This window comes from Mirounga leonina, unplaced genomic scaffold (genome assembly GCF_011800145.1).
Source record: "Mirounga leonina isolate KUSES-001 unplaced genomic scaffold, KU_Mleo_1.0 Mir_165, whole genome shotgun sequence".
Lineage (NCBI taxonomy): Eukaryota > Metazoa > Chordata > Mammalia > Carnivora > Phocidae > Mirounga > Mirounga leonina.
The window spans coordinates 26637224-26654080 of NW_023270415.1; the positions used below are offsets into that span (position 1 = coordinate 26637224).

Consider the following 16857-nt stretch of genomic DNA (forward strand, 5'->3'; position numbering starts at 1 on the left):
GTGTGTGTGTGCGCGTGTGTGTGTTCCGTTGTTTTTCTGTAATTTTTGAGTAAACACACTCTCCCTTAGCATCAGTTGAAAGTCTTCTACTTAACTCAGTTGTTATTTTGCATGACCTTTCCCAGCTAGTCATGTTTTTATTCCCTCCACTGGGTGTGGCACAAATAAAATTGTTCATTAAATGGCAAATATACTTTTATCTTTGCTGGAAAAAACTATGCAGATGTAATGAATATGTGCAACTGGCGAGCACCATTTATTACACAACTTGTCTTGACTTTTTCTAAGCCCTAATTACTGGTTAATTTATTTTGTGAGTTTGTTTACTGGATTGGCTTGATTGTCTTGGTTCTTGTACAAATGTAACAGATTCATTTCTATGATGAGTAACTTGGTAACTTACTAAAAACTTCTTTTGTCTAGAGGATATTAAATTTCAGAAAATATTGCAAACCATTAGTCATTGTAACAAGCTCTAAATATGATTACAAAATCCATTTTGCAAGTGTTATCTATTGATTTATACTAGAAATCAGTGATAACTATACTATCAGGAGTCAACCAGTGATTATAATACCTACGGCTTTTCTAATACTATTTCAAACTATAAACACACAGCAAAAAGGGCAGATTGTGGATCTCTGGAGCAGGCGCAAGAATTATTTATTTGAGTTCGGGCTGGCGCTATTAGTTTGGGTTGTTTCTTGAAGTTCAAATTCTAGATTGACGTACTAAGTGTAAAAACCTAAAGACGTGGCATGAGAATCTGTAACATTGTTCCTGTAAGATCGGTGCTCTGTGGATCAATGATGAAAGCATTAGATTTGGGTTACACAGTTTGAGGGGAGGACAAGCCCTAATGTAAGATGGCAAGCTTCTGAGTCGATGCTGTTGAAAATATAATATAAAGGATTAATTGTATTATAATTCGTAGGCTTTACCATTCAGTTGTCAACTTTTTTTTTTTTTTCCTGTTGATACCTGACCTATTAAAACTTTCAGAATACCTAGGAGAAAAAAACAAACATTAAGTTTGTATAAATAATAGATCTCAACCCTGGGAGCTATATAGAATATTCATGAACTGTGTTTATATTCACGCAGCTCCTCTAACACTTTAAATTAGCATGTTGTGAATAGAAGATATAAATGTACAAATTTTTCTATTTTATTGATCTCATGTGGGAAGCTAAAGAAAGGTAGAGTGTTACTGTTTATTTTCTCAGGAAAGGTTGTTTAATCTAATTGTTTGATGATTATTTAAACGCGTGTGTATATGTGTGCATTAAGTTTATTCATTCTTTCCTTGAGTATGAGTTGATCTCCCTCACTATCTGCAAAGCAATTTGCTAAGTGTCAGAGTTACTCTTGAAGTTTCTTTTCAGGGAGAGTTGGATGTTGCCTTCAAAAGTAACAACCAAATGAGATAAAAGCTTGTTTATAAAGAGGGCTTTAAAACAGAGAGAGCTTTAGATCCCAGAACCAAAGAATATATGTACTCTTCCCTTAAAAATGTTATAAAATCATATAAAAATTTACTTGTCCCCCGCTCTTCTTTATTTGCTTATCTCTCTTAAATACTCAAATGTCTTTCCTTGTAGCCTAGCATCTAAAAATGGTCAGCCAACAAACAAAAACATACTTTGAACAAACTTACCTTGAATTAAAAGAAGATTGAGGAGATAAATATTTGAGCTATTGAAACTTGGTATTGGACAATCGAACTATATTATGTTGTATTATCCTTCAAGGGGCATTCATTATTTCTAGTAGTAACTAGAAAAATACTCCAGAGTAGCAGTGTGTTGAGGGTGCCTTTTTGAAACTGATTTACAGAAACTGTCTGAGTCAGATATAAAGAATTTTCAAGTGTAGTAATGAGAATATTAGCATGCTTGGTCGGCTTGTGTCGGGCAAAATGAAATTGCTTCATAAGTAACATTAATTGCTTTTAAATGAGAACCTAACAAATTGGCCTGGGCCTGGGAAAAAAAAAAATGATGGTTTGTAATAGGCTAAAATATTAAAATTAGACTTAAAATAGTTTCTGAGTTAATAACTAGACAATAATCTCCTATATAAAAATCATTTTCATTAATAAGAGTTTAATTTACATCATTTTGCATCATGAATTACTCAGACTTTAAGGGAAAGTGACAAGTAGCAGTTATAAGATAAATACTGAGCTGTGAGATAACAGCTTTCCTCGTTATCGACAACATATTGATTCATAACACTCTAAATGTGGTTATGTGTCAGTTCGATTTGAATAGACCACTTTACCTCTTACATTGTCAACCTGGAGCAGTATTACTAAAAGCAGTGTGTGTCCTTATTCCAGTTTAAGGAGGTTAAAGGTTAAAGGTTAAGGGTTAGCTTAAAAGCATCATCTGCCTAGCTGCTTAACTTTAAACTGATCAATTTAATGAAAATCTGTTTTACAGATGTTGTTTTAATGTATTTGGCAGGGTTTAGGCAGCTTTAACATTAGACGTATGCTAGTAAAAATTATTTCTTTATTTGACCAGAACAACACCTTTCCTTTTATGTTTAAGGTAGAAGGCTTGCGGGTTATGGTATTTTTGGCAAAGGACCCAGAGGCAGAATGTGTTGATGATCTTTCCATATGGACTCAAAAAAAAGAATACCTTTATGTCTGTTGCTAACGATGACTGCAAAAACAAACAAAGTTGTGTTCATTTTTTGGCAGTATTATTTGCCTTAGAATCTTTTTAAAAAGGAATTTTGTTATTGTTAAGGAAAGCTTACTCACTTCTTCAAGCAGAATTCTCTGAAGCGCTAAGCACTATTAAATTTTGATTTTTCCTCCAGAAATTTTAATGATGAAGCAAAATTGGTCTAAGAAATTAAAACAATAAAATGAAACTACAGATTGCCCTTAATCTTCTCCTTCCATGCATAAAAGTATATTTAAAGTGAGGTTAACAAATACTGAGTGCGTAGATAGCTACAGTCAGTGTCGTAAGGTAAAGTGTGCTCGTGTGTATACCTACATCGACATCTAGATCTAGATATGATGCAAAAGCAGTGTTTCTTAGCTACCACTTTACTGGATTTGATTATATTCTTCTAATTTCACACCTTTGCGTCCTCTACAAATTCTTGTCAATTGATATTCATAGAATAAATCCTCAATATTTGTAGGATGAATAAATGAATAGCCTGAGATATGTATTAAAGAAACCCTGTTACTTCCAACCCTCATTTAAAAAAAAAATGTATTAGAATTGGTCTCCCTCTTACATGATCCCAAACATTTTTCTAAAGAGTCGAGTAAAAAGTTATAATGGAAACCACTTAGCACTACACATTCAAATCGAAGAAGAACAAATACAACTTTGGCCGTATTTCAGTTTTGCAGTTTAGTTTATTCTTGGCTCAGAATGGACAAGACTTTTTCCAGCCAGCTGATTGGCTTACCCCCATCCTATGCCGGGCTTGCAAATCTTCTTGCCACACCTGCACGTCAGCTGCTCTTATAATATTATATGTATTTTTAAGTGAGGTGTTCACAGCTTTGCTGGTTCAAAGTCAAAAGCTTAATTATACCAGCCTTTTTTCTTCCTGCATCTGCTAGTAGTGAAGCAGAATAGTCTGTCTGAATTCCATAATGCTATTTTCATATTTGGATTTAAAATTGGCTGAGAGCAGTGAATGAGTCTCTTGTCTCCATGGTGAGCAAAAGAACACACGTGGGATTTAGTCCTAGGTAACTTTTAGTGTAACATTTCCCCAAGGAACATTTTTGGAGTTTTCTCATTATCCATGTTATGGATGAAAGCATCCGGGTTAAGAACTAAAATCAAGGTGTGGGGGAGGGTCACAGAAGAGAGTGGAAGGAGCCACGTTGGGAAAAGTATGTGTCAAGGAAATAAAAAATGGAATAATTAGCTTCACCTACCTTTTTTGCCTTTTTTTTTTTTTTCACTAGTAGGAAATAATAACCCGATCAGTTTGGAATTAACAAAGAATCACAAGTATTTTCATTTCAATAGGCCTGAGTCCAACTTTGCAATTTAAAATCAAATATACCAGATATGTACCGTTTCAATTATTGAACTGTCATTGTCCCAGTGTGATGGTAAAGGAGGTCAGGAGATTGTGTGGTACACATTTGCATAAAAGTCATTGTGCAAAAGGAAATTGGAATATGTGTGTGTATCTAAGAAACCAAAACAGGTTTTTCTTAATCTTATTCTAGTCATTTGTTTAGATGAAGAAAGCTGTTTTCAGAGATAAACAAAAGTTATTCTTTTCTGTTGCCAAACATTAACCTGAATATGGAAATTTTTATACTTTTTTATATTAGTTTCAGATTTATGTTTCTTTCTAGGTTGAAATGCACTGCGAAATTTAATTCCGGTTGCAGGATTTCGTTTTTAAAAAGTAATCACCACTCAAATTATTCTATTGTATTCTCATATAAAAAGACAAGGCAGAGGTTGAAAAAAGAGTTTCTGCGGTGGAACAATAATACATGCTCCCATAATACTTATAACTAATAAATACGCAGATCAAATGGAGAGGAGCTGGTTAGCTAATAGCAACTAATAAATCACTGGTGTTTTTAGATCACAGTGTAATTGGCCAGCCCTATCTGCTACGTCTCCTTCTGTTTTTAAGCCTGACATTTGCTGAAGCACAGCTATGTGTTATAACACGGCTACTCCAGCACAAATATGGACTTCCTCACTGCTTTTCCATGGCAAGTAATCTATTACATTGTGAGCTGAGAACCCTCTTTGTATTCCCCTGGGGAAAAAAAAAAAAAGACTAAAAATCTGTCTATCCAAATATAAAATATATATGTTAATACACAGGCATTAGCAACTTAACTACATCCATGTCAGGATAGATAAAGTGGTTTTTAGTGTGTGAAATTGTTAACAAACCCAGACAAAATTTAAAGAAAGCCAAGTGTGCAAAGGAACCCTCCCATTTTATTTTCCACATGTCTTTCCTTAACTACTGCTACCATCTCCCAACACATCAGGCACATGCTAGTACGTCTTCTCTGTTTCTCTGAAATCCTTACTGTTTTATCCCACCTGGATCTTCTCTTCATGGAAATGCTCCATGTTGCAAGATTACCCATCTAATTCCCCAAAGAAGACTAGCATTCCCTTAATTAAGGGGAAAGAAACCTTTTCATAAAAGCAGAATAGTGCATCCGAAGGTATAAATCACTTTCAGGTCTTTTCCAGGGTGTATTTTGTTTTGAAGGAATTGCTTAATCTGGATGAATTTTCCAACATGTCAGGTGGGGGGTGCAGTGATTTTGTCAGGGGTGGGGATTGGGTTAGTGATTTTGTCAGGGGTGGGGATTGGGTTAGTGATTTTGTCAGGGACGGGGATTGGGTTAGTGATTTTGTCAGGGACGGGGATTGGGTTAGTGATTTTGTCAGGGACGGGGATTGGGTAGGGCAGAGCCCCACCCTAAGAGCTTCCCTCACGTATCTGCTTCCAAACCCACACTGCCCCTCATCTCAGAAACACAGTAAAAAAATTTGACACGACTATTCACTTCAGGACCATGTCAACTCATACTTTATGATTTATATTCTGGTTTTTGTGTAACTTGTGTTCACTCTGTCTCATGTGAAGTGTAGGTACGGTTTAACCAAAAGTAGTAAATCGCTTCTGTGTCACCCGCCCTGAGGTCATTTAGGTAATGCAGACAAAGGTGTTACCCCATAATTAATGTGCTCTCCCTGCGTGCTTCTTGGGCTTCAATTTAATAGTCCCTGTCAGCGGAGCTTGTTTAAAATTGCTGAAACGTCCAAATGGGCGCTGGGATGCCACGCAGTGATGCAGCCAGAGTCATATGTTAGCCAGGCCTCGCGCTGCTGAAAGGGTCTTGGCCCGGGGTGCAGGGGGAGGGGCTGGTATGTGCATAATGACCGTGGTTCTGCTTCCAGAACATCTGGCCTGCCTGAGTTCTACTGGAAATGCTCTACCAAGTTTGCTTTGAGTCTGAGCCTATGCTCAGGCTGAGTTCAATTAGACGTGGAGATTTGTTCATTATTCAGAGAATTCAAGCCTTAAAAGGCACTTTTCCCAAATTATCAGTGTATTTCAGGAGAGCTTATGACGATATGATTTGTTCAAATAAGAGCGGCAGTGGAAGCACAGCCCCCTCTAGCCCATGAGGAAACATCTTCACAGATCCTATAACCTCAGAGGAGTGTGGGGATTGGTAGAGGCACAGAGGCTCATGTCCTGTTTGCAGAATACCTGAATGATATCCCAAGTTTTACTTCTACTAAATACAGAAGCACTGACGGAGTACTTACTATGTGCCAGCAGAGTCTCTGTTGATGGAGGTTGTGTCCTGTTAATGTGGCAGGATATAAGCCATCTTCTCTAAGGTGATGCTTCCAGACTCACTCTGTTCTTCCAGTGTGGCAGGGATAGTAATAAAATTAAGGTTTGAACCCCACATCAAAAGCTTCCATGGTTTTGTTTTGTTTTCTGACAACGGCTGGTCAAAGGACTGAGTGGACTGCTCTTTTGGGTCATCAGTAGCTGTAGAGCAATGTCGCTTGATTGTCTCGACTTCCTCTTATTGCTCTCTTGCATTGCAAGACTTTATTGATCAGTTTTAGACAAGGGTCATGGCGGGAATTTAAGGCAGTGCAGAGCTTTTCTATTAGTTGGAACATGTATGTTTCCTTCATACGTGAGGATGATGCTACTGATGTATTACCTCGAAAATGAAGAAGAAAACCACCTGGTAAAGAATGGAAAACGTCAGGTTACAACGTCAGTCAACCCCCTTATAGGGTCAGGATGCTAATTTAGTTTGACTCTTGAAGAATCTTTGTGAGTTCAGTTTATCATACTGTCAGAGTTTTGCTTCAAGATAAGTGCTTACAAGGACGAGTTTGTTATTATCATAGATAATAACAGTTACATGTGGCAACATTTTATTTCACTTGGTTTTCATCTTTAAGGAAAAATACGTTTGTAGCTTTGAATATAATACTTACATGTAGTATATCAAATATGTACACATCAATATAAAAGTATATTCGGTCATATTCTTAGTATTTTATTGATTCAGATTTTCCTAAAGCCTGTCTTTCACCGGAAACGTTAGGTAGCGTAGAATACGCATCTCTCTCTTCTTGTGGCTTACAGAATGAATGTCAAGGTTATATTTTCCCATTAGGCAATTTTTAAAGAGAATGTAGAGGAAGACTTAAGTTGAAAAATTCTTCGTGTTTGGTGATCTGCTGATAAAATTAGTGGAATGCAGAGCTGAAGATGGAAAGAAATGAGCTATCGATATGTCCGTCTCAGGTTTGGAAGGGAAGCTTTTAAAGTTTTAAAATAATTGATTTTTTCATCCATGATTATGTGTCCTGTGTCAAGAAGCGCCTCGTTTATAAATAGAGTTGGCAATTGATTGTCTATATAGGATTTATGAGACATTGGGAAGGAATCTTACCAAAAATATCCCTTCTTCTGATGCTAGATATTCTGTCAACGGTAAAACCATATTGATAATTGACATCCAATTATCCATTTAAAAAGAGGACGTAGGCTGACAGCAATCATAAGAAGTTAGACTTTTTTATTTACATTATCTCATTTTATTCTTCCTAACAGTTATATGTTACTATTCCCATTTTGACATATGGGAAACTAAGACTCAGAGCAAAATGCTTTGCTCAAGTCCTCACAGACAGTAACAAACTGTGTTGATGTTCTAGCCCACATCAGGAGGCCCTGCTAATAAGAAGACTTTCCATTGCACTTGAGGATAGGAAGAGCAGAGAGTGGGAAAGGAAAAGGAAGGCCAGAGCACCAGAGGCAAACTTAACAATTTTGTCTAGTGCTTAATCATTTCAGAGCCCACTTTCATTCCTTCAAGTTAGCAGATTCGCTTAAAGATTTTGCAGATGTAGTATAACACAAAAGCAGGCCAGTATGAACACAGCCAACGAGAATAATGAACTTAACACCTGTTGGGTCATCTACAAGCCAGAAGGAGAAAACTGCTGGTTAAAATTGTTGCCTGAGTATCTCCTGTCACAACGGAATTCTTTCACTTTAAAGAAACTTCCTTTTACTGGCATTTTTGGGTGTTTGGTGTATTAAATAGAAAGAACTACTAGAATATTTATCACTGCTAGTGCCTGAGCTCTCAGTGCTTGCAAGTTAAGCACCTTTGGAAGCTGCATTAATTCATTCAGGTCACCAGGGTACTTCAGCAGTAATGTATGAAATGGTACCCCGCTGACCTGAAAGAGGGAATATGCCTCCCTAAGCATTTAACTTCCTAAACAGGAACAACTAAAGCACAGTCTACTCTCTGCCCCAGAACTCAATTCCCTTTTCCTGCCATCCTTGTAACTACTGGAGGAAGTCCTATTCACTTGCTACTTACTTACTTAGTTTTTAGAAATAATCTTGTTTTGAATTATTATTTTTTTTACTTTTATCTTTCACTTCTTACTTGGATCCATTTTAGTTACAAGGCTCCAGAAATTTTTTTTCCACCATATGTTTCAAATGCACTCCCTTCCTCTCTCTCCTTGAAATTTCGTTAAAGATTCCCATGTAAAGCCCCAAATCTTATTAGAACTATTCACACTGACCTAACTTAAGAGATACTGGGGGAAATCTTGCCTTCCTAAATCTGGCTACCTCTTCCTGCAAAAAAGTGTCAGTCGTTGACGTTGCTGCAGTTGACCACATTCATTAATGAAATGTTCTTTTATGGAAAAGCAAGAATAGTCTTAGTTTGGAAATGACAGAATTGTTAGCAATGCAGAAGCTCCCAATATCTATAACTGGTGTGTGTAAAGCATGCAAGGACAGTCTGATAATTATAATGTGTAGTACCTTTCGAAGTCTTCAAATATTTCTAACTATTCATTTGGCAAGCCTGAAAATAACACTAGCATATGTCCTTAGGGCCTAAAATCATTCATTGTTTAATTGAAAGAAATCAGGTAGCAAGTCTGATTGCCATCACCTCTGAAAGAGTCAGTTTTCAAGGCATCTCCTTTAAACTCAGCATCTATTAGCACTTAGCCACTGAGTAGTAAGTGACTCCAGACATGGGGAGGAGGAGGAGGATTCTTAATTTTCACACCAAATAAATAGTGTTGTTTTTAAAAATAAAATTAACATGCATGCTAAAATAGGAATTATGCAAACACCGGAACATACCTTTTAGAATTGGTTTGTTTGGTGAATCTCTATTACACAGTACTTTAGAAGGGAGAAAACTCTCCTATTTACTATGTGATACTATCACTGCTTTTTAAGCCGAGGCCCCTCAGTGTCCTTTGAGATATAATTTGGCTGAAAGCAAGTTCTGGGTTATTATTACTTTTTGTTTATTATAATTTTTATTAGCACGGTAAGTAGTTAAAAAAACACATTTGGATGGAACAATTGTACCAAGTTTTTCCATGATGAGTATTCCCTGAGAAGAATAACCAAATAACCAAACTCATAACCAAGTTCCTGAAAAATAGACCCAAGGGGAATTCATAAATAACTTTTTTTTTTTTCCCCAGAGAAATATCATCTTTGGCTCTCATAATTCCTTAAATCTTAGAAAAACCAAGATGGGCTTTATGAAGAATTATTTAGTTTTTAGAGTGTTCATTCTCCACACAGAGGATAGAATTACCATCTTTAACTCATAAATGCAAAAACGTGTTCCTAATTGCTTAATTTTGTAGACTCTTTTTTAGATATATGTTTCCAGATAGACTGTCAAGTATAATATTTACTTATAAGTCTTTGGGAGGTACTAGGTCACTTTATTCCTTCTTGTAGAACTGTGGCCACCCCTTTAATTATGATGGCTTGATAACTTATTGGAAACCATTGATATAGAAGTACAGTGAAATTGATATATGTATATATAACATATACATGTATGTATGTATGTATATACATACATGTATATGTTAACACTTTTCCAAGAAGTGAATAATTTAATTCTTTATCAATGGGTGTAGAACAATGTGGATATAGGGGCAACTGGGTGGCTCAGTCGGTTAAATTTCTGCCTTCAGCTCAGGTCATGATCCCAGAGTCCTGGGATGGAGCCCCCTGTGGGGCTCTCTGTTCAGCGGGGAGTCTGCTTCTTTCTCTCCCTCTCAAATAAATAAATAAAATCTTAAAAAAAAAAAAAAAAGAAAAATGTGGATATATTCAGGTCTCATGTGTTAAGTGATTGAAAAGGCGAAGTGCCAGTACTCCAGTAATGTTTTCAGTACATATCCAGGGACACCTACTTATACTTATTTTACTCAAACCTTGGAAAAAATTGCATGCATCATGCATGTGTACGTGGTGTGTGTGTAAGACGGAAAGAGAAAGAAGTAAAATACAGTATATGAAGACTTATTTTTAAAAAAAATTGATGAAGATCATGAGTTAATCATTAATACCCACTTACTCTGTTTTAAAGTAAATGGCAGAAATCTCTTCCTGCATATTGTAAGTGTTCTCAGTCTCAAGAGATAATAAACCTTTGATGATGTTGTGCAAGACTCGTCAGCAAGCACTGAAATCAGTTCTGTATGTACACATGACTAATCAAAGGTTCAGGGAACAGGATATGATTTGGTAAAAGTGACAGGTTCTCCAAAAAGTAAATGGCCTCCCTAATTGTGGGAGCACATTAAGCCTTCCCCCCCCCCCATACAAAAGGCAGGCCCTAGGCCCCATTGGAGCAGATATCTTTTCACAAAGCCATGAGCACTAAGTGTTTTAAAAAAGTATCTTTGGGGTGCCTGGGTGGCTCAGTCGTTAAGCGTCTGCCTTCAGCTCAGGTCATGATCCCAGGGTCCTGGGATCGAGCCCCACATCGGGCTCCCTGCTCCGTGGGAAGCCTGCTTCTCCCTCTCCCACTCTCCCTGCTTGTGTTCCCTGCTTGTGTTCCCTCTCTTGCTGTGTCTCTCTCCGTCAAATAAATAAATAAAATCTTAAAAAAAAAAAGTATCTTTAAAAGCAAAAATGTTCTCAAATTAATGCCTACCTAATTAGTGCTCTATTCTTTTCTTTGTCTTAAAGTCACAACAGATACGATAAGACATTTAGACTCAGAATGATCCTTGAAACTCAGGGAATTGGGTAACCCAGAACAAAAATACCTTCTCAAGTCGATTAAATGAAAGATGTCCACAGTGGGAAAATGATGGAATAAGACAACAATCTTAATAATTAAGTGTGAAATTATATAGGAAAATGAGACTAAAAGTTTCAAGAAATCAGTTCTAAATTAAAAAGGAAAGGAACTAAAGTTATATGCTACAAATTCTACAAATTCTACAAATTCATTGAACAGTGCAATGAAGGTTGAGGCCTTTGTCTTCTGCTTTGCTGCTTTTTAAAAATTTATGTATGTATTGATATAGAATTGATATAGACTTCATATTTATTGAATATAATTGATATAGAATTCATATTTCATGCAGTTCAACCATTTACATTATACAATGAAATGTTTCATTTTTGGTTTTATTTTTTTAAGTAATCTCTATGTCCAATGTGGGGCTCAAACTCACAACTCCAAGATCAAGAGTCACATGCTCCCCCAACTGAGTCAGCTGGGCACCCCACAATGAAATGGCTTTTTTTTTAGACTATTCACAGAAGCATGCAACCATCACCGTACTCAATTTTAGAACATTTTCAACACTCCAGAAAGAAATCCTGTCCAATTTAGTCTACCCCCACCAACTAATCCCAACCCCCCTCTCCTGGCCCTGGGCAGCCACAGGTTGCTATCTGTCTATATAGATTTGCCTGTTCTGGACATCTCATATAAATAGAATTTATACTATATGTGGCACTTTATGACTGACTTCTTTCGCTTAGCATAATATTTTCAAAATTCATCCATATTGTAGTGTGTATCTATATTCATAGCTTTTTATTTTATTTAATTTTTTAAAATTTTTTAGTGTTATGTTAATCACCATACATTACATCATTAGTTTTTGATGTAGTGTTCCATGATTCATTGTTTGTGCATAACACCCAGTACTCCATGCAGAACGTGCCCTCTTTAATACCCATCACCAGGCTAACCCCTCCTCCCACCCCCCTCCCCACTAGAACCCTCAGTTTGTTTTTCAGAGTCCATCATCTCTCATGGTTCGTCTTCCCCTCCAATTTCTCCCTCTTCATTCTTCCTGTTCTGCTATCTTCTTCTTTTTTTTTTTTTTTAACATATATTGTATTATTTTTTCAGAGGTACAGATCTGTGATTCAACAGTCTTGCACAATTCACAGCACTCACCATAGCAGATACCCTCCCCAATATCTATCACCCAGCCACCCCATCCCTCCCATCCCCCACCACTCCAGCAACCCTCAGTTTGTTTCCTGAGATTAAGAATTCCTCATATCAGTGAGGTCATATGATACATGTCTTTCTCTGATTGACTTACTTCGCTCAGCATGACACTCTCCAGTTCTATCCACGTCGTTGCAAATGGCAAGATCTCATTCCTTTTGATGGCTGCATAATATTCCATCGTGTATATGTGTGTGTGTGTGTGTGTATATACACACACACACACACACACACCCCACATCTTCTTTATCCATTCATCTGTCAATGGACATCTTGGCTCTTTCCACAGTTTGGCTATTTATTTTTAATTTTTTACTTAAATTCAATTTAGTTAACATATAGTGTATTATTAATTTCAGGGGTAGAATTTAGTGATTCATCAGTTGCATATCACACCCAGTGCTCATTACATCAAGTGCCCTCCTTAATGCCCATCACCCCATTACCCCATCCCCTCACCCACCTTCCTAGCTTTTTATTATGGAATTTCCATGGAACCTATCACTTCAGTATGGATAAACTGCATTTTCTTTATCCTCTCTTCAGTTGATGGGCATTTGAGTTTTTCCCGCTTTTTGGCTATTAGGAATAATGATGCTGTGAACATTTGTGGACAGGTTTTCCTGTGGACTTATATTTTGTTGCTCTTGGATATACACCCAGGAGCGGGATTGCTGCATTGGCCATGGCTGTGTTAACTGCACTGTCATTACTCCCAGTCCCTTCTTATTTTGTACCTGGTCAGCTCTTTCTTCCTTTTTCTTTAATTCTTTAAATATTACTTTTTTTTTTTTTTTTTCAATCTCCCAACCTTATGCATCTTCTGCTCTACTTTGGCCAATGAATTCAGGGAGGAAATTAACACTAACATTTACTGAGCACATATTAGATGGCGGATAATCTTCTAAGTTAAAAAAAAAATTAACTCACTAAATCAAACAGCAACCCTATTAGGTCGGCACTATTATTATGCCCATCTTGAAGATGAGGAACTAAAGCAACGAAAGCTTAATTAATTTATCCAACATGACATAGCTGGTAAGAGTGACAACAGAGTAAGGATTTGAGCTCATTCTGACAGGTTCCAGCACCCACGCTCTTAAATGGGACACTGTGTCACAGCGAAGATCCTACACTGAGAAGGATACCTGGAAAGGAAGGCCTTGTTTGTGGCAGAAAGGATGGAAATAAGAGTGTAACTGTAATTGTCGATCTTTGAGAAGGCTATGACTCCCCGGAGAGAGAAAAAGAGGTAATTATGAGATAGAGATTGAGAGACTTTGGGAGGTGTAGTGAGGGATAGCAAATTAGAAAAATCACTGATAACAGTATATAGTTCTTTTTTTTTTTTTGTCAGAATGTAAACTCTTTATTTCATTCATAGAATGTTCTTTGAAAAATACCTAGAACTGAATTCTCCATATTTGTGGGAATGAAAAATTGGAATATTTTACAATAACTTAAGTTTACTGAAAGACGTTTTGTTAGATTGATGTTCTAGTAATGCACAAATGCTTGTTTGTTCGCATTTGTTAAAAACACACGGGGCTGGACCCCAGGGTATATGATTTAATTCCTGTCCTCAAGGAGCTCACTAGTCTTTAGAAGAAAACATATAATGCTTTTTATCTGTGCTTTATTTTCCCTTGTGATTTTGCCCTGTTAACAGCCTTTCTGAATTCCAGAAGTTTGCAGAGACATTTTTAGTACTTTCTATTACACATTTTAGCAATGTTTACTTCTTTGTGTCATCTAGGAAGTTAATATTTAGATTTCCTGTGGTATTGGGGGAAAGAATTAGATTCCTGCCTTGTAAAACTTTGATAAAGGGTGGTTGTTTGCTTCTATGCCAGTAAAGATGTTGTTCCATTATTGGAAAATAATGTACAGTATCAGTATAATTTAAGACTTTTCTCTCTTTTGCCTCCCCCCTCCCCACCTATGTGACGTTTATGAGCATGATTTTTATGTTTTCATAATGGATAAACTGAGATATTACTTGGTGCTGTTTTTGGCTAACTAGAAGGAATTTATTTTCTTTTTGTAGTTTTAAGGCAGAAATACATTTGTTTTTGATATCTGATCTAATTAGGTTACTGGTAAAATAGTCTTAATATTTTATCTGTAGCTATTTCAGGCATCATCCTATTTTATTCAACAATTATTAATGTTCCTTGAAGTTTTCAATTTCTGAAGACCTACTGATCTTCATAAAGCCTATTGACATGGGTATAGTGAGGTCAGGGGTTGGACTGCCAGTGTTCCTACTGTTAGAACATAGCATTGCATAATTTCTGCTTTCTGTTTTATTATGAAAAAAGTTTTAAGGATAAATTATGCAAGAAAACATGATAAGCTCCCATATTATCTCATGCTAAAAGATTCTCTGGAGTTGCTTTCTTGAGTTTAAAACACAGTAAAACAAAGATTGCCTATGTCAGCACTAATGTCTGTGAATACTAACAAGCTTAATAAGCATTGACAAGGTAGGTATCACTTTCTGATACCCTCCCATTATTACCATATTGGGGGTTCAGGGTGTTGAGAAGGTGCGGGGTGATGTCTCAGAGAAAGACAGTGAAAGCAATGCACATCTATCTTTCCTGACATCTGTGTCTACATCTATCCGTGCATTTCTGTGTAACTTAAGGAAAGCTTAAAAAAGAAGGGGTAGGCATTTTCTGTCTTAAAGTGTCCAGCTGACTTTCTCACTCTTTATGTGGTTTTTGGCAAGCATTTCTGTGCCTTAGTTAATATATTAGTAAATGGAGAGGAAAAAAACCACTACACTGAGTTCTGTAGATCTTAATTAAGGTACAAAAATAGCTTTAAAAATAGTCTTCTGAGATGAAAGCTTTTCTTATATGTGGAAAATATTACTCGTGTCTTGTCAGCATATCTAGTCTATTGGCATTGCTTTTTGTACTTGGAGATAACTTCTGCTTTTCTTATTATTGGTAAGACACTTTCCTTTTTAATTTCTGTAAGTGCACTTGGTTACACTATTATATCTAGGGACTTGTCATTCTTGAAAAGCCATTCTTAACTTTCTCTCTCCAATTGGCCTTCAATTGAAATTTGCTTTGAAGAGGAATGTAGCTATACTCATGAACTTGAACATGGGTAAATATAGCTCATAGAAAATAACTATTTGTGTATCCTTTTATGTACTTTAACTTCGATATCCCTTCTTGCTTAGAATTTTGCCCACAGAAAAGGAGCTATGTATTACACTTTTAAATACCAGTTTTCAAGTCTGCCAAGTGTGAATTTGCAAATGAGTAGTAGTAAGTGGAGCTTACAGCTGAAAAGTGACTGCTAAAAGCTTCTGTGTCTGGCATTAATTTTAGTTTTGCCTTTAGGCTGGTACCACAACTGTTTCATCTATAAAATGGGTTCTGAGTTACCATTACGAGTAGAAAATTAGCATTAACTTAACGGTCTTTGAGATCTGGTCTAAAGGCAACCACTTCCGTGGTTCTAAGAGCTGAATTTATTCTTAGCTTTAACAAGGATCTTATCTTAAATTGCTGATGTACTTACACATAGATCAGGTTGCCAGTTTTCCATTGTTTTGTTTAATCCACAAATACATGTTTATGTATTTTTCTTGTAAACAGGAAGCAGGGTAATAATCATATATGGAGAAACAGCTGAACTACATCCTTTAATCCCTTGTGTTTTATTTACGTATTTGATACTAATCATTTCATTTATTCGTTTACTGAGAACTCACTTTATCAGACCCCATGCAAGAGAATATATTCGGATATAACATCAAACAAGAAAGACACAGGCCTTGCACTGGTAGAGCTTACATTTTAGGGGAAGAGACAAGCATTAAACACATAATCACGTATTAGGCAATGCAATAGTTAATTGCTGTTGTAAACAAATAAGTTTTTAAAAATCTGGAATATTTATTTGCGTTATTAGTATGTAGGTATTTGATAAGTCAAACTCTTCTAATCTTAGAAGCAAGTGGAGAATTTGAATGAGACACTGTATTGAGGTATTTAAAAGAGTAGCTGGGGCTGAACAGAATGGACATCACTAGATGTTGGCTGTCATACAGAAAAAGGCACTTACCACCGAGATTTTATCAGAGTACAAGCACTTTCAAACTTTCTGGAGCCATGAAATCCTTATGTGAAAAGGCATTCTAGAAATGGCTGCATATCCAATTGACAGATTTGAGAATATGATTTGGAAGGTTGGATGAGATGAAGCTGATCATTAGATGCACTGGAACTTTTAAAACATACTAATTCCAAGGCCATGACCTTTAGGGATGCATCCAGGAATCTCTTCATTTAAAGAGATGATCTTGATAATCAGCCTGGTTTGGGATCGCTGGGCTAGAAGATTTTGAAGGTCACTGGAGATCTACAGATTCATGCAAAAATAGTGAATGTGGTGATCGTACCAAGTTCAGCTCCATTTACATTTGTTTCTCCCGTGTTCAAAAGAGAAACTGTGTCTTCTAATGTCCTCTTGGATTCCCC

At 36.5% G+C, this 16857-nt stretch overlaps 1 protein-coding gene across 2 annotated transcripts in view; it reads left to right on the forward strand.

Annotated features, from left to right (window-relative positions):
- The window catches only part of ZFHX4 (zinc finger homeobox 4), a 182124-nt gene that overhangs the window by 27418 nt on the left and 137849 nt on the right, over nt 1-16857 (forward strand). The gene's annotated exons all lie outside the window — the stretch shown is intronic.